Source organism: Dendropsophus ebraccatus, chromosome 10 (genome assembly GCF_027789765.1).
Source record: "Dendropsophus ebraccatus isolate aDenEbr1 chromosome 10, aDenEbr1.pat, whole genome shotgun sequence".
In the NCBI taxonomy this organism is placed as follows: Eukaryota; Metazoa; Chordata; class Amphibia; order Anura; family Hylidae; genus Dendropsophus; species Dendropsophus ebraccatus.
The window spans coordinates 56,715,187-56,733,672 of NC_091463.1; the positions used below are offsets into that span (position 1 = coordinate 56,715,187).

General features: G+C 41.1%; 1 long non-coding RNA gene across 1 annotated transcript in view; it reads right to left on the reverse strand.

Moving 5' to 3' along the window:
* Window positions 1-14,354: 14,354 nt before the first annotated feature.
* Window positions 14,355-18,486, reverse strand: part of LOC138765646 (uncharacterized) — a 680,565-nt gene continuing 676,433 nt past the window's right edge. Inside the window, exon 2 of the long non-coding RNA XR_011358612.1 lies at window positions 14,355-14,585. This is a non-coding gene — a long non-coding RNA (uncharacterized lncRNA). The remainder of the gene's footprint in view (window positions 14,586-18,486) is intronic.

Below are 18,486 nucleotides of genomic sequence, written 5' to 3' on the forward strand. Positions count from 1 at the left end.
TGAGTCCTGTCCGCCACCTGCGAGCACGTCTACTATCCTCTGCCTGCACTATCTCCTGCCTACTGCTCCTGCCACGCCTCGCCTGCCGTCACTAGCAACCAAGCCAGGGGTAGCGACCTGGGGGTCGCCTGCCGCAGCAAGTCCATCCCGCCTTGCGGCGGGCTCTGGTGAAAACCAGCGGCCCCTTAGACTCCGCTCCCTGGTGAGGTTAGTGCCATCGCTGGTGACAATCCAGTGGATCCACTACTCCAGGCGTTACAGTTTCTACATTTAAAGAAATGCATGTGCCCGAAACCACGCTCCCCAAGATGGACGCCTTCAGGTTTAGTGCCTAGAGCAGCAGCAGCTGTTAATACGGCTCTGACCACCCCATACTGTATGTCAATCAGTCAAAGCAGGAAGGGTTAATTCACCAATTTGTCTGTGTGCATATATGTAAAGGGTATTGGTCTAGCAAAGTGCTGTATCCCTCTGCACAAGTTGTTATGCCATCTCAGCTATACATATATAGCCATACAAAACACACTTGCTGAGTTTCCATAGCAAATTAATCTTCATTTAACATCAGAATACATTAAAATTGTTAAAAAACAAAGAACCATACATTAAAAAGACAGTGACAATCCCGGAGGGTATAACTCATATCATATTGTCACAATACTCAGTCCCACCAAAACAATGTACTAGGACTGAATGCAGTATATCATAAAGGTCTAAATGGTAGTATCAAATATAAGGTGCAAATGCAAAATACTGTCACATACTGTAAGTGTCATTACTAAATCTAATTGTTATCCTAGTTTCCCATAACACCCCACATCTGTTTGAGACTGGGTATAAGTATTACCTTGTGATCAATACACATAAACTTCCTCCAGGATGCCGCTATTCATATGTAAGGGATGATATGGTATGTGGGCTGCTAGGATTTGCCAGGGCTGATTTTAAAGGTACTCTGTACCCACAATCTGACCCCCTCAAACCGCTTGTACCTTCAGATAGCTGCTTTTAATCCAAGATCTGTCCTGGGGTCGGTTTGGAAGGTGATACAGTTATTATGCTAAAAAACAACTTTTAAACTTGCAGCCCTGTCTCAAATAGGCGTTGCCTAGAGTGTGTGTGTCCTAGGTTTGCACCGCCTCTCCGTCCCTCCTCCCTGCTCTCTTCACCATTAGGAAGGCCCTGGGCAGGATTTTTCTTATTCCTCACTTGTCTGAACACTGCACAGGTGCCTTAATGATCCAGCACATGTGCAGTGTTCAGACAGGTGATGAATAAGAGAAATTGTTCTAGGGGCATTCCTAATGATGAAGAGGGCGGGGAGGAGCGACGGAGGGGCGTCACAATCCTAGGGTACGCACTCTAGGCCACACCAATTTGACACAGGGCTGCAAGTTATTTTTAGGACAATAACAGCATCACCTGCCGATTGGACCCCAGGACATATCTTTGATTAAAAACAGTTATCTGGTGGTGCAAACGGTTTCGGGGGATCAGATTGTGGGTACAGAGTTGCTTTAAGTCCCAGTCCAGTCCTGGGGCCATCCTTCAAGAAGAGCGGGATGCCATGCCTTATGCTGTTCACAAGTCGACTTGTTTTCTGCTGAGATGACGTTAGTGATCTGTAATCAATGCTCAAGGGCACATGATAAGCTATTGAGACCTGGACATTGTGTTGTTAAGATAAACCCACCACTGTTGCTGGCTATTTCAAGAAATTGTTTGAGATTGTTTGAGCTTTTACTTAAATGCCCTATAATATAATATCACTGGAGCACAAAGTTTTTACGTTTTCCATAAATTTCACCCGCATGCCAAGTAGATCAAACTTTGGCTCCATGCACACAAAGCAAAAGCGGCGTCATCCGATGTGGAATGCCGCCAGCCTCCCTGTCATAATGACACTCTATGGGAGGCTTGCGCAGCTCCTCCCTCCGCGCTAAAGAATGAATGTTCATTCTTTAGTGCTGAGAGATGCGGTGTGCGAGCCTCCCATAGAGTGTCATTATGACAGGGAGGCTGGCGGCATTCCGCCGCTTTTGCTCGGGGCTTTTTTGTGGATAGTGTATTTTTATTATGCCTGCTGGTATGTATTTATGTGTTTATATTCACTGCCGGTATTTATTTATGTGTGTAACATATTCATTGCTGGTAAATATTTTTGAATACACTGAGATATTAAGGAAGTCCAAGGGTTTCAACACTGCCTATCTGACATCTTCCCAGTCATCCCCTGGCCAGAGAAGTGTAAACATCTAGTTAGAGTCTGTCTTAGTAGTCCATGTAATGAGAAAAGGTTTAGGTCTAAGTTCAGTTAACCCAGCTCCAACTAAGCCTGCTGCAAGCAAGTAACCAAGTCCTAGCTTTGCCAGTAAGTCTACATCCAGTTTGAGTTGCTAAAGTCTAACCTAAGTCAGATTGTGATGCTCACAGCAGTATAACCTGTTTCAGGAGATTTAACCCTGTGGGTGGTGGACTTTATACTTTTGTGCAGACTCTCATTGATTAAAGTTGCACTGGTCCACAGGGGGACCTACATGGTTAGCCAACCACAAAACCATCCATGACTTTACCACAGATTTTGCCCAAAAGACTAATGCTCTAGGCCTCCCTAGACCACTCCACCTATCCTCATGGGGAGCACCACATAAGTATCATAAACGGGTCTCTTTAATATGAATAGAATCCATGCACAATACTCAGCAAGTGTCTAGTCCAATGTACAGTTTGGGCTCCGCACACCCAAATCATAGAGGGCTCCCTAAACATAATTTTTGCCTGGATGTATAAAAACCTAATTCCACCTCTGATGCATATGATGTAAATTTACCATACTGTTTTATCTGTCAGAAAACAAAACTGTAATGTAGTGTGTACTGAAGGATTGCAATAACCTTTTCCAACACTAGATGGCACTGGGATATCTCAATGTCACTAAATTGCTTTATTTTACGTACCGCTATATACTGTGGGCTCTATCCCATTGTCCCTGTTGATGATCCATTCTTTTTACAGCAGGCACTTTCACATACATACTTTACTTTAGTTTCTTCACCATTTACAAAAACCTGGTAGTATGATAATATTGCATCCCAGCTAATATACATCACACCGATATGACAAGGTACAGTATTTGCATCAAGAGGTACTCCAACATCACTGTTATCAAGATTGTGAGTACTAACCTATTCAACATACATTAGGACAGAGCAGAATAATGGATGCATCAACGACAATGACAGAATAAGAGGAAGAAACTATCCAGCCTATTGAGGATTGTTTTAAACCTTTTGTAAGTTGCTCTACTTATTGTGGGTTTGGTATAACCTCTTGAAGACAGAAATTTTATCTTTGGATCTGCCAGGGCCATCAGAAAGTATACATTGGCCTTTTGCATGGTTTACAATAATTACTAAACTGAGTACCTAAAAGATAGATTTCAGCCATTTCCGATATTCATTACCCTGAATCCACTGGGGGAGCAGCAACAGACAATGATAACAGACAAGGTGAGGAATGTCTTGGACTTGACTGATGCATACTTAACTATACTTCTGCAAAGTCATCATCAAGAAAAACAAACAACACATTGCAGCATAGCATGTTGAGAAGATTAGCTCACCTCCAAAAATAATGAGTTAATTGTAAAGGTTCTATACATCTATATACATTTTATTTTGTATGCACACAGGTGACCTACATAGCTGGGTGTGCATGTATGCAGACATGTAGATATGTATTGTGGATGCGTGTACATATGTCCCATTTTTCACATTCCAGTTTATTGCCTTGGAGGAATCGACAAGGTGTAGACGTGTTAGGGCCATACTGGTCGGCTAGATCCCAGACCTTGAAGAGGGCAGAAGTAGGGTACTCTTGCCCCACAAATACATGTTTTAAAGAAGAATTTAGATGCTTAGTGGGCACAAAGTAAGTAAGTAGGCACTAGTAAGTAAGTTTCTTAAACCTACTATAGGGCAAGGAAGAGGTTACACCAAGCAGTAAACTGCCAATGCTGATGATGATGACAAGCTAAAGGGAGAGGAAATTACATACAAGAGGTAGCAATGGGTAGATGCAGAGGTAGAAACACAGGCCACAGCTACCCAGAACTTTGTGGATGGTCAGAGGAGAGAGGGAAGCCCTGATTTACCTTTCAGGGACATCGTAGAGCCTCTGGAGAAGGCTACCATGCACAGAGATTTTAGGTATCCAGCCCAGTATTTTTCTTTCTCCTGTGCAAAGTCCCACCCCCACTTCTAGTGTTCTGTCTTTGTTCCATTACTAGAGACAACTGTACAGCCAGCAACAGCAGCCAAGATTTTATAGATTTTTTTCTTTCTTTTTTTTTGTAAAGCGTCATTTATGGTAAAGGAAGTGATTTAAAAATGTTAGGAATCACATAGGCTGTCACGTGAAAATTGTTTGAAATGACAGCGACCATTTAAGTTCTGTGATTTATAAGGTGGAATCAAAATGGAGCTGAGTTTGATTGATATCACACAAGTATTCATTGTGACAGTATTGCACAACAACACACAGATGAACGGAGAGTGACAGATGCACTGCGCCTCCCTAAAGTCTGCTCTCACTGCAGCTTGTTCAATGCTGTTGTCGATCAGTTGTAGCCAGCAGCATCCCTTTCTTATTGGAAGAGTGATGTTTTGTATGCTATCACACCAGCACCCATCCCTTACGGGGGGGGGGGGCATATGGGAATATACCTACTGGGGGCATCTGAACCTATAGGGGGTGACAATTCGCTACCTACATGCATGGGGTCAGCTATCTATTGAGGAAGACACTTATCCACCTATGAGGGGGTACCTATCTACCTATAGGGTAGGCATCTGTCTACCTACATGCTTCTACATAAGTTCAGGTTCAAGGGAGATCCCTGTGAGCTGTCAGTCAAATTTATGCCAGCTCAGAGCTGGTGTACACCGGCATGCCAGTGTAAATAGAAATGGGGTGCATGCAGAGGCCACGCACTGTGTGCAACTGTGCCTACCGCCCCTCCTGCCTTTCTGGTGAGACCAGCGAGGGTGCCAAAAATTCACATAGTGTTTGCTTAGCACAAGTGCCACTGACCTTACTACACCACCGCAATTGCCCTTTCGCCTCTTTGTCAGAAGTAAATGGTGCAAAACCCCACACCATCTATCAATAAGATGGGTGCTGTTTCTGTAGGACACATATTAAGTTATAGATATTATCTCTTTAAAAATAAATGCCAGCATACCAGGGCAGTATGATAGCAATAAACAAAAGAAAATTCTTGCTTAGTATTAAAATAGTAAATCCCTGCCCTATTGTTCTGAGACCAAATTAGTCCAAGCAGCTGAGGAGGCTTTATATTTTTTTCTACAACAATACTTGGTTCCTTCCCAGTTTTCCATGTTCTTCCCTACAATCAGACAATCAATCAGATTATAGAGAGCTGTCACTCAAATAGGACATGAAAGCTTAAAGATCTCTAATGCAGCTCACGTCAGACAGTCCTCACAGATGGATTGGTGCTTATAGCCGGGGAAGGCAATATGAAGTCTAAGGCTGAAATATCCAGTGACAGTAAGAATCAGATTATTATACTGTCATTCATACAAAGTTAAAATGTATTGTGTGGTTAACTACAGTGTAACACGCTTTTCTATGTTTTTGTCATTATGAATCTAACATTACATATTACTCTTAATTTGTCACATTTAGAACATACAGTTTATTGTATTTTTAGGGTTAAAGGCATGACAGCTCTGGTAAGGGTTTGCAAAATGGTTCAGTGATGGATAAAAACAACTAAGCACATATGGATCTCTGTCAGCTACTGTTCTCAGATTGTTATACAGTCAAGGATGGAATTCTTTGGAAAACATAGCATAAAGCAAATGTACTATAGCACTATATAAAGTCCTGCCAACAGGCATTGTACAGTAGTATTGCGATGACATGAGGGTGCAACTTGTAATTACTGAAGGAATTGAACTGAATTTTGAGCCTTAATATTCTGATCATGTGCTGTTGCACCAGTCACTAAGAACTGAACTCGCTTTACGCCTGTGTGGGTCAGGTTGGCTGCTATGTCACTATCTTTCATGGAGCAAAACCAAGTTCAGTAACAATTGTGCATACCACTTTGCGGAACCGGGATTATGGTGTTTTAGGGTCCATTTACACAGAAAGATTATTTGACAGATTATCTGCCAAAGATATTTAATAGTTAATACAGTTGAAAAAAGACACATGTCCATCAAGTTCAACCAAGGAGGGGATGGATACAGGGAAGGGGGAGGGGTGATAGGTTCTATACATATGCATTTATATTATTTTGGTCTAAGAACTTGTCTAGCCCTGTTTTGAAGCCCTCTACTGTTGTTGCTGTGACCAGATCCTGTGGTAGACTGTTCCACAGATTCACAGTTCTCATGGTAAAGAAGGCTTGTCGCCTCCGGAGGTTGAACCTTTTTTTCTCCAGGCGGAGGCAGTGCCCCCTTGTCCTTTGAGGGGGTTTTACCTGGAACATCTTTTCCCCATATTTCTTGTAGGGGCCATTTATATATTTAAATAAATGAATCATATCTCCCCTTAAACGTCTCTTCTCCAGACTAAACAAATGTAATTCTTTTAATCTCTCCTCATAACTAAGATGCTCCATTCCCCTTATTAGTTTAGTTGCCCGTCTTTGTACCCTCTCCAGCTCTAGAACATCCTTTTTATGAATCGGATTCCAAAACTGGACAGCATACTCCAGATGAGGCCGCACCAAAGCTTTATAAGGGTAGCTTCACACGTACCGTATCGCTACGTTTTTAATGCATGCGTTTTTATCGGTGCGTTTTTTGGTGCGATTTTTATATGCGAGTTTTGATTTTCACATGAAAATCATGTGAAAATCAAAACGTGTATGTAAAAAACGCATCGATAAAAACGCAGCGATAAAAACGCAGGGTTAAAAACGCAGCAATACGGTACACGTGAAGGCATCCTAAAGCGGTAATATTATATCCCTGTCCCAAGAGTCCATGCCTGTTTTAATGCATGACAATATCCTGCTGGCCTTAGAAGCAGCTGACTGACATTGTGTGCTGTTCTCAGTCTTTTCTTTATGACCTGATCTCTGTTTATAGTCCATTCCTGGCTTTGGTTTTAAATCCTTGGTAGATAATCTGTCAGATAATCTTTCTGTGTAAATGGACCCTAATGGTGCGTTTACACAGAAAGATTTATCTGACAGATTTTGGAAGCCAAAGCCAGGAATGGATTTAAAAAGAGGATAGATCCCAGTCTTTCCTTTATGACCTGATCCCTGTTTATAGTCTGCTCCTGGTTTTGGCTTCAAAGATCTGTCAGATAAATCTGTCTGTGTAAACGCACCATTAGCCAGAGAGAGGTAAACTAAAACTAGGGGGGGGTTATCAAGCTGTGCCTGGAGAGTACTTAGGGGAAAAAAAGTTGTTTTTCTTTTGTAAACAAAGCGGTTTGTGCACAAAGCTGTGCATTTTTTCCAAAATACGTCCAGCTTGCAGGCAAGGGGTGTGGATAGGCGGAGGAGGCATGGCCTCCTCCAGTGCCTGATTCATCATGGTTAATTCTTGCTTGTGCCTCTTAGTAAATCTGGCGAGGGGCAAGGGGACAGGGCTTTATGTAAGACCAGAGTATGAGTCTTCATAAATTCCCCCTAAAGTCTTTATTGAAAGTGAGTGCTGTCTCTTTAAAACGTTGCTCTATGCAACAGACGTAATAGTATAACAATAGCTTCTTATGAGCAATGTTTTATAAATATAGAATTAACCCAGCTCTATTTATCGGCTGTTATGCAGGGGGAGGCTCACTACTACTTTATTGGTTTTCTTGACCTTGTAACTAAACTTGCTATTTGTATGTGTACTGATTAACATTGCGCCCTACCAGTATGTTACACAGTACCGTAGGGCTGGGGGAGGATGAAAAAAATAACATGAACTAAGCTCACCTGATCCAGCGTTGGTGGCTGAATACCCCCCGCTCTGGTCCCTGGACTCTTCCTTGTTTGAGAGGGGACCTGGAATGTGACGTTCCATGCCCGCTCAGCCAGTCAGTCTCACAATGGCGAGGTGTGGCTTGCTGGGGAAGAGTGGCAACAGGAGATCTCACTGGCACTACATGCAGTCACAGACAGAGACTGGTTACTTACTGCCTTACCCTTGGCCCATTGATGTCACCTGAAGCCCCAAGGAATTCCTGCACCGGTGCTATAGTCTCTTCCAGAATCAATGTAGGTCCAGGAGTGGTGAGGCATTGAAGTCACTGTCTCTCAACTTACCTTCACTGTCTTTTTCTGCATTGACAATGTAGGAGACCCTAACACCAACACATGATTCTGATGGGGCCTGCCAAACGACGATCGTCATCAGGGGGCCTGATATCCACTGATCCAGCCAAGGAAATGAGGTGTTACAAAGGGCAAAAAATGACAAAGGCTGATATGCACCGCCTCCACGACACTGTCCAGGGATGATATAAGGACAGTTTATCAGTAAATGAGTGAACAGGCATCAGAATAAATGGTACATTGGGACAATTTTTTATCGCTGTGCTAAAGAGAACTACCAACTCCAGTGCACCAATCCTTCTCCGGATGGCCTGTTTGCTGATATTTATTAGAAGGGACGGGCTGGTTGGGGCGAATCAGTGCACTTGGGGTGGTAGTTCTGCCCCCAGTACACCAAAACACCTCATTAGCACAGGGAAAAACTACTAGTATCACAAAAGCAGCACCAACGATGAAGGTAAGAAACTTGCGTTCATCCTCAGCACCCCATGTGCTATAAGGATATAGCAGCAGGTTAGATACTTCTACTGATAGTTTCACTTTAATATGACCAAGTTTGAATGGCTGCCATATTGCTCGTCAATAAATTTATCTGACACCAAAACTGGATAAATACATTTCTTAAATCTGAAGAAAAGGCTAAGGTCCTCTAGCCAAGGTCCTCTGGACTTAGCTACTACTTCCTATTTACTTGTATAATTCCTTAGGGTACAGGTCATTAAGGTTAACCTCACCAACTTATTAGCAGTTGAGCTCGCACTACTTCTTTTTTTGTTGTACATTTCTTAAATCCCACAGAAGATGGCTTAAAGGAATATTTACTGATTTCTGTTTTGACGTAAAGCTGTACAGCATGTACCATGGATGCAGAACTAAAAATATGCCTAATGTTATATTATCTTTTCTGAATATATATTAATCTCAAGGCACAAAACCCAGCTGCCCTGGAATACAGAAGGGAAGCAATTCCAGAGATTTCTGTTGCATGGCTGCCACATTAGCAGTTGTTCTTCTGCACATATTCATCTGTAATATGACAGGGGAATTACAGTGTAACCGAAAATACACAGAAATAGCTGAAAAATTGGAGTCTGTCTATTATGTGTGTTTAATTTCCTCAGAACAGCGTGGAGCAATTCAGGCATTGCTAATACAATAGCAACTTATGTTCACATTTTCTGTCTGTTCTTCATCTTTGTTTTTTCTGTGCCTGAGGGTTATTTTGTTAACCACTCAATTGCAGGATATTTTAAACATTAATTACATTAATGAAGGGCTCTTATTTCCATATCCTATTTATAAAAATAGGCATTTTTTTCAACCATAAAACATAAGTTAAATAGAATTCTTCCATAATTTGTGGAATCTATAACACTACCAGGTAAAGTGCTTCTAAAACCCTATCAGGCACACTGTATACTTCATACTGTAGTAGTAGCAAGTGTCTAATAACAATGATACCGGAGGATAACTTGTAATTCCCTTGGCAAAATCTGCAGTGGGCCCCTCATCTATAGAAATTGGGTATTTATACACAAAAGTCTCAGTAGGCAAAAATTAAAGAGAAAAATCATAGTACATTACTATTCATTGATAATGTCTAAAAATGAGTGCAACTTGAGCATGTCCTGGAAAACATGGGTACAGCCATAGGCTGGTATAGATAGTTTCCCTTTAAATTTGTTTAGTCTTTAGCCTTTAAGGGGAGATATGATCAACTTCTTCAAGTTAATAAAAGAAATATAATGCAAAGATGTTCCCGGTAAAACCCCCTCAAACGTCTAAGCACCAGAGGCGACAAGCCTTCTTTACTGTAAGAACAGGGAATCTATAGAACAGTTGACCCCAGGAAATTGTCACAGCAAAACCCATGGAGGGCCTCAATGCAGGCTTATACAAGTTCTAAGGACAAAATAACATTAATGCATATGTAGAAATATAGAATGTTTCATCATTCAGCCCTCTCCTCTTCATCCATCTCCTACTTTGGTTGAACATAATGGACATGCGTTGTTTTTCAACCTTACTATATGTATCTATACACAGCATGAGGCTATATTCACACTACGTAAAAGTACGGCCGTTGTTGGCGATGGCAACAACGGCTTTACTTTTACCACGGTGCAACAATGCCTGTTGTTCTATGGGATCCCGGCCGGAGCGTACACACATCGTGTGCGCTCCGGCCGGGATCCCATACGCCGCCGCAAACAACTGACATGTCAGTTTTCTACGGCCGGAATTCAATGAATTCCGGCTGCAGAAAGACCTGTCAGTTCACACAGTGAAGCAAGCGGCTTCGGCCGCTCACTTCACTGTGGGCTATGGGTTCTGCGGCCGAAAGGATCATCCGGCCGGTACTTAAGTACCGGATGAGTTGATCCCGCCAGAGACGTTCCTTGACCCGGCCGGGGTCAAGGAACAGCCGGTCTCTTACTTAGTGTGAACATAGCCTATAGGTATATAACTGACGTGTAAAAAATATGGTGAACAGATGTTCCAGATAAAACCCCCTCCAACAAGGGGGCACATCCTCCTCCTGAAAAAAAGAAAGTTCAATGAAACCCTTTTATATGTGGATATACTGCATATGTATGAAAGGATAAAAAAAGATGAAAACACATCTTTTTTTTAAGGTACACAAAAGCATGGTCAAATACAGTTTTGTGTACACTAAAAAAAACTGATGCATTTTGATCCACTTTTTTCCTTTTGGGAAGTCAATGGAAAAACAAGTTAAAATGGAGGCACACAAATACAACATTTTTTCCACCTGGTTTTTCATCCGGTTTTTGCCAAAAAAATTATGGATAAAACCGAATGCAAAAATGCAGTGTGAACCCAGCCTTACAATATAACTTAAATATTTAGTGTGAAATTATGTGGTGTCTGTTTTACTTGCCACATTTGTTTCATTATTCTGCTCTGAGGTTTCTCATACCTCTTATACTCACTTTTTTTTTTCACGGCAAACACATGATGTGATATATTAGGCACTGACTTTAACCTGGGGGATGGGTCTTAGTTCATCCCATTGTTTAATGAGTGTATTAACAATGTGTATATTGTTTTCCATAGACCTGATAAAGAAAACTATTTGTTCTTAAAAAACATAGTCAGCAATAAATATGAGCATCCAGTACACATCATAACATTGTGTTCTCATAAAAGTAAATTGCACCCATAACAGCCACACTGGGCCCATACCAGCCACATGTCCCCATACAGTGTCCCCATAACAGCTATGAGGTAGCCCACAGTCTTCTCATAGACAAACAGCCAATTTTGTAAGCAAATATTGCTTGGTTGGGTTCTAGACCCTTTTCCAAACCACAAAATATTTAAAGACTGTGTATGAGATCATATTGTTATGGAACAGGAATATATGAATAGCAAATTTCTTGAGCACCACTGATAAACTATATGCATTAGAGAGTTTCTTAATTTCTTATTTTCAAATCAGCAGGTGTTAAAAAGTTATACAGATTTGTAAATGACTTCTACTATATAAAAAAAAAATAGTATATCTTCCAGTACTTATCAGCTGATGTATGCTCTATAGGAAGTGGTGTATTCTTTTCAGTCTGGCACAGAGTTCTCTGCTACCACCTCTGTCCATGACAGGAACTGCTTAAAGCAGGTAAGGTTTTCATTGAGGATTTGCTTCTGCTCTGGGCAGTTCCTGTCATGGACAGAGGTGGCAGCAGGGAGCACTGTGTCATAGAAAGACACCATTTCCTGCAGGATATATAGAGGCTGACATATACTGGAAGGCTTGAGATTTTTAAATAGAAGTAATTCACAAATCTATATAACTTTTCTGACAACAGTTGATTTGAATATAAACTATTTTCACTTTATTTTACTTTTGCTTTAATTAAAAAAAAAAAATCTAGGTTGTGTAAAATAACAAAATCAACAAACCATTGATTCTAAGAGCACAGAAATGTCTGGTTAAACTAAACTAACCCCTCCTTGTGCCTTGTAGCTCCACTTCGGGGTCCCATTCACAGGCTGAGCGAGTGGCCACTGATGAAGGGGTGCAGAGACCCCGAAACGCATCTGAAAGTCACCCCAACATTTGTCTACACCCCACAACAACAAATCTGAGTGCACCTCTGTATCCACTTTGCAACTGTACAAGTCCGGAATCAGTTAGCCCGGCTCTCGCTCTGTTTATATACCAGCAACAGGGCCCCGCTTTGGAGCAGAGTTAGAATGAGGCTGGTGACGTAATCACACACCGTGGGTAGATCGGGACGCCGGTGACCCCGAAGGAGACGCTGATCCTGCATGGGTGAGAGGTGCACCTGCACCAAACGACTTGCATGTGTCTAAGTTCTCCCTCTATGACAACTAGCAGTTTTAAAGCCAGAGAGACTGAGTATAAACATTGTACTATAGACAGATCGCCAGGAGGGCAGTACTATTTGTCTGGTTGTAGATACATCCATATACTCCATTTAAGGGGGAACATCACATCTATTATTATAGGCAAACTTAATTTTGCTGCATCAGCAGTGCTGCACAAGCACAGTGGGTAAGGAGTATAACCCTCATCTGTCCACTATCACTGACAGGCATTGCTGCAAGCTATTGAGAGGATGATGGGAGTAACTCTCCAGATCTGAATTCAAAGACCAAATTACCCATCAAATGAAGCTTATATGAAATCTGTGTGCTTAAAGTATCATACTTTAAGGACTTTTGTCATTGTTATTTTACTGCTTTGTATTTAATTATTTGTTTTGATTTTATTGCACCACAAGGGCCCTGTGGCTTGTGGCTTTATGATTAAAACACTCTATTAGCACTTAATGTTTAGAAGACAGATATAATTTCTTTTATTCTATTTTTTTTTGTTTTTGCTTGGGTATTGGCATTTTTCTGTTAACCTCAGCATTGGGATTTATTTAAGTGAGCTGCACCTACCCCCAGCTGCATTGAATAGAATACACCACTTCCTGCAGGACATACAGCAGCTGATAAGTACTGATAGTTTGTTTGTTTGTTTGTTTTTATAAAAGTGAAATACAATTCTTTATACCTTTCGGACACCAGTTGATTTAAAAGAAAAAAATCTGCCGGAGTACCCATTTAATTTTACTGAATTCACTACAAATCTAAACCAAGATTAAGACTGTTGCACATTTTCAAGCTTTTGGGTGTATTCACACGTACAGGATCTGCAGAAGATCTGCAGCAGACTTGATGGTGCAGATTTGATGCTGTGTTCAGTTATTTAGATCAAATCTGCTGCGGATCTGCTGCGGAAATCTGCTGTGATATGGTGTGTGTGTGTGTGTGTGTGAAACTACCCTTTTTGTGTTTTTTTCTGGCACTTTTCTGCCATATTCTCATTCTAGTGTAAATTGCTATTAGCGTTTTATTCCCTGTGGGTTTTTTTTTCAGTACAAGTCATGTGATTCTTTATCATGTGATTCCAGGTTTGCTTTTGAATAACTGGGGAAAAAACACTAATTTCCATATAGACATGACAATATCCCCCCATAGAAGTTTGTGGCAAAACACCAAACACATAACCTGCTACCGTTTCACAAAACAAAAAGATACCATAGCAGAAAAATGCCCTATGGGTATTTTCCCCATTGACTATTAGCTAACATCTGGTCTCTGTGTTTTTGACCCCCAAAATGCCATATGCCATATTTCTGAAAAACACCTAGTCTGAGTCCAACCATATAATACATGAGAACATACCCCTCTCCCAAAGTTATTCACAGGATAAGAAATAAGAAGACCTATAGAGAATTAATGGAGCATCATCCCCACTGTTTATTTGAGGGAGACATGGATTTTGGTTTTTCTTCAAGATTTCAGTGCCCCTTTAATCCAGGAATACACACATCCATGCAGGAGTTCTACAATCCACTGCTCCATCCTACTCGGGCTCATTGCGCAGGTGATAGATCTGTGTAGCAGGCAGATGTCCAGCTTCATGCCACTGCAATATGTGATGGACCCCCAACTCCCAAACATAATAAGTTATACCAAAGACACAAAATAAAGACACAACACAATGTAATCAGGTGTCAAAGGGGCCCAATTTTATTTAAAATTACATGACACTGAAAATGGCAGACCCCCGACTCATGAAGAGTCACCCTCCAGCACTCAGGCGAGGAAAAACCCCCTGTGGGGGAAACCTCGAGGGAGCCATGGCTGGAGAGCTGCCCCTCCCCTGGGCTTAGAGGGTAATACCATACTATAAATATAATAAACTGGATATGAGAGATCCGGCTGCAATAACGGTCACCTTATGTATCTCTTCTCTCTCACAGATCCAGGTCCACTTCTCAGGAAGGTGGAGAGTTGATGAAGGGGTAGTCTTAAGCAGACCACCCCTTTTCTCCTGCTAGAACCTCCAAAATAAATCAAGGGTAGGGGGCGGTAAAGTCTACAAGCTCAAGGTCCTCTGGCGCATCCAAGATGGCACTGATCATGGCGCGGTGCATTGCTTTATGGAAGCTTCTTTATGACATAAGCGCTTGTCATCACAGTGCACGGTTGCCATGGTTACTGCAGGCAAACACATCTGAAGCATTAACCCATTAATGACTGGTGATGCGCTTTACTGCAGAGGTCACTAAACACACTTGTGACCAAGCAAACAGCCTATGGTTAGGCCACACTAAGAACACTAAATAATATGGTTTGATGTAGCCCATAGCAACCAATCACAGCTCAGCTTTCCTTTCTCAAATTACTCTGGTAAAATAAAAGGTGAACTGTGATTGGTTGCCATGCACAACCTTGCCTTGCCGTTGCTGCCATGCAGTCTAACTTGCCCATAGCAACCAATCAGAGCTCAGCTTTAATTTTATAAGCACTTGTTAAGATATGAAAGGTGAGTTTTGATTGGTTGTTATAGGCGAATCAGACTGTGTTTTCTCTCTGGCATGTTGATAAAGCTGCTCCATTGCTGTAAAGTTTATGAAGATGATGATGATGATGATGACTGAAAACACGTGACTTTAAGTTTCCCCATAATGCTTTGCAGTCAGCCCTTCCTCCATACCTTCCAACTTTTTGGAGGGACACTTGTGGTTCACAGACATTTCTATACACTACAATTCCCAGCATTTCCTGTCAGTCAGTTTAGCATCCACTGGTATACGGATATATACGGTGGATTTGGTAACATGAAGGAGACTGCTGACAATCTGATGTAATTGTATGCTGAAAGGGCGGCCAAAGAGTATTATAAATAAAGCTTCTGAAATGAATAGAGGAGGAGGGGATCCCTACCTGGAAATCCCCCAGAGTAAAGACAGTATGGGTGGCATGTAAAAGTACATTTCCCAGGCTGTCATAGGAAATCGGTGATCACCCAATTAGTTGATCAATGGAGAAACTGCATTGACTGTACAGAAGGGATCGTCTAGTTGTTTAAAAGTAAAATAGCCAACAGTATTAAAGAGGAACTCCAAAAAAATTCTTTCAAATAAACTAATGCCAGAAATTTGTAATTTACTTCTATCAAAAAAGTCTCCAGTCTTCCAGTACTTATTAGCTGTTGTATGTTCAAAAACAGAAATGATTTCCAATGCGCTAAAGAGATCTAAAGAATAAAACTTAACTTTTAATTGTCATACATTAAAATGTGCGATATACATGATGTTCAAATATTGAAGGTGCAAGGAAGGTTCTTATTAGTCAGATGACTAGACTTAGGGTTTTATAGTTATTTATATTGGAATGAAGTATGATGTATAGTAACTATACATGGAGGCCGAGCCTGGTGTTGGCTACAGACAGTCTAGCCTGTGCCAGACTTCTTCACCTAACCCATGACATATATGTACGACATGGGTTGGGATTGGTAAAATTGTGCATGGTTTTATCAGATTAGCCATTCAGAGTAATGAAAAGATGATTTTAGTGATATCACTGCCTACACCATGGCACACAGCTATTTCTCATTTACTTCATTACATATTAATGTCTGCTGTGCCATGACATACTGCTGGAAAAAGTGCACTTAACAAACCTGAACTATGCCGGGGGATGATTTACACAGTATACAACTATAGATGTCATGAGCATGAAATGGGTTACTGATGCACTGTCTTTTCAAGGTGCTTTGTGAAATGAAATAGTAGCAGCACAGCAAGTGAAGGGTTATAACAAGCCATGTTGCTGCTGAGATGAGAGAAAAATCAGTTTTTCTGGGGTATGGAGTCATTTTTGATAAAGCGATAGACAAAATATAATGAATCATATAAACAATCAGTGGTGTAAAGTTTTTGAAATGATAACAAACGTTTAAGTATTATCATTATAATGCGACCTTAAATTAGACCATATTAAGGCCACCTGTAACTAGCCTTGGGGTTCATGCATACACAGTAGAAGATTATAGGTTGGGTGGTTTTATTGTACCATTATAAGCCTCCAATTCTATAAGAATTTAAATTAGATTTTAAATTTCAAATTGTAGCATGGTTCATCAGGTGCCATATCACTGAGCTATAGAGATATTATGCACCCCTATGCTGCTTCAATGAACAAGTCTCTGACATACTGTATGCACGAGACCTTGGAACCAGTATGAATGCAGCCTGTAAAGCATATGAAATGTGCTGATTGTAACATTTTACATATATATTCATTATTAGACTTACTCGATATTTTCTTCTCATGGCAGTAAATAAACCATTCTACATAAATTCTCCCCATTCAGCTCCACAGGCTGCCTATTGATCATGTGCAGCTATTCAGAAATAAGGACATATATCTTCCCTTTGTTTAAAAGAAGAAAAAGCTGTTATTTGGTAAAAATAAAAAATTGTGTTTTTATTGAGAATAAACAAAGTGCAGTTCAGTCTCAACAAGCACATGCTCTCAGCCTCCCTAGGCAAAGCACATGACTGCGACAGAACATCAGATCGCCAGGCCTCAGGTTATGGAAATTACTCAATTTAGACACTTAAAGAGTAATAAAAAGACAAGCCATGCTCTAGTATAGGGCCGTTGAATTATCTATGGATTGTCCAATGTACTGTCAAGATCACAACAGGGCACTAATTTCATCCTCAGGCTTTATGTCTTGCTTTTTACAATGTCTATTTTTATATTGACTTGTGATCTCTTATTATCCATCATCAGTTCCTGTTATGTCTGGGAATATGTTCTCTTTATTTTCAACTTACTCTTACATCTTCTGATTGAGCTTTAGAGAACCTGACATCATGCTGCCTGAACCACCAGGCATTAGGGCTATTCTGGCGGTCAACACCCCACCAGCCTTGACTAATATATCTCTCCTTGTTTGGGAAAGTATAAGCATAAGTCCCGCGGGGCAAGGAGAACCCAACGGAGACTGCCCAATAATGGTTCAGGCAGCATGATAGTAATAATTGGTTCCCATAGAACAATATTCTGTCTAAAAGGATTATCCCATGAAAATTGCATATAAACTATCCACAGAATAGGTGACAAATGTTTGATCATTTGTACCTTCACTAGTCATTAGAGCATGGGATCCAGGCCTCCTGTTGCTCCTGACTGTACAATAGCAGGAGAAGTTTGAATGAAGTGGTGGTCACTGATTCACCTTGCTGCTTCATTTTACAGAGCCAACAGCCGGGAACTGCATTTGGCTATGTTTGGTCAGCCCCTTCGAAGGGCTGGCGTCAGGACCCTGCTCTTGGTTCTTTAACTGTAAGTACTCGTAATGAGCGCTCACAGTTTAAGAATTTTAGAGAGAGGGGGATTACCTACATGGGGATAATATTTACTGTGGAGGGGCAACTACAACTGGGACTACATACAGGGAGGGATACCTACATGGGAAGGCTGCCTACAAGGGGACTACTTACTTTGGGGATATTATTTACTGGGGGGCAACTACCAGGGGAACTTCAACATAGGATGATGCCTACATGCAGGTGGGGCTATATACATTGGGAATATTATTTATCTATTTATTTCACCCAAAACTTACAGTATCTCTGCAGAACCTGGCAAAGAGTTTAGACTTTTGCACTTTTCCAGCACCCTCCTTAAGTTTTCCCTATCTGTAGTGCCCCAAACAACAATAATTCCCCCTATGAGTTCTGCACAGTAATATTGGGGGTAACTGGAAGGTAGGCCTCCCCAATAGGTAGTAAGGTCACTTCAGTAGGTATACAGATCCTTTCTCATGTGCAATAATG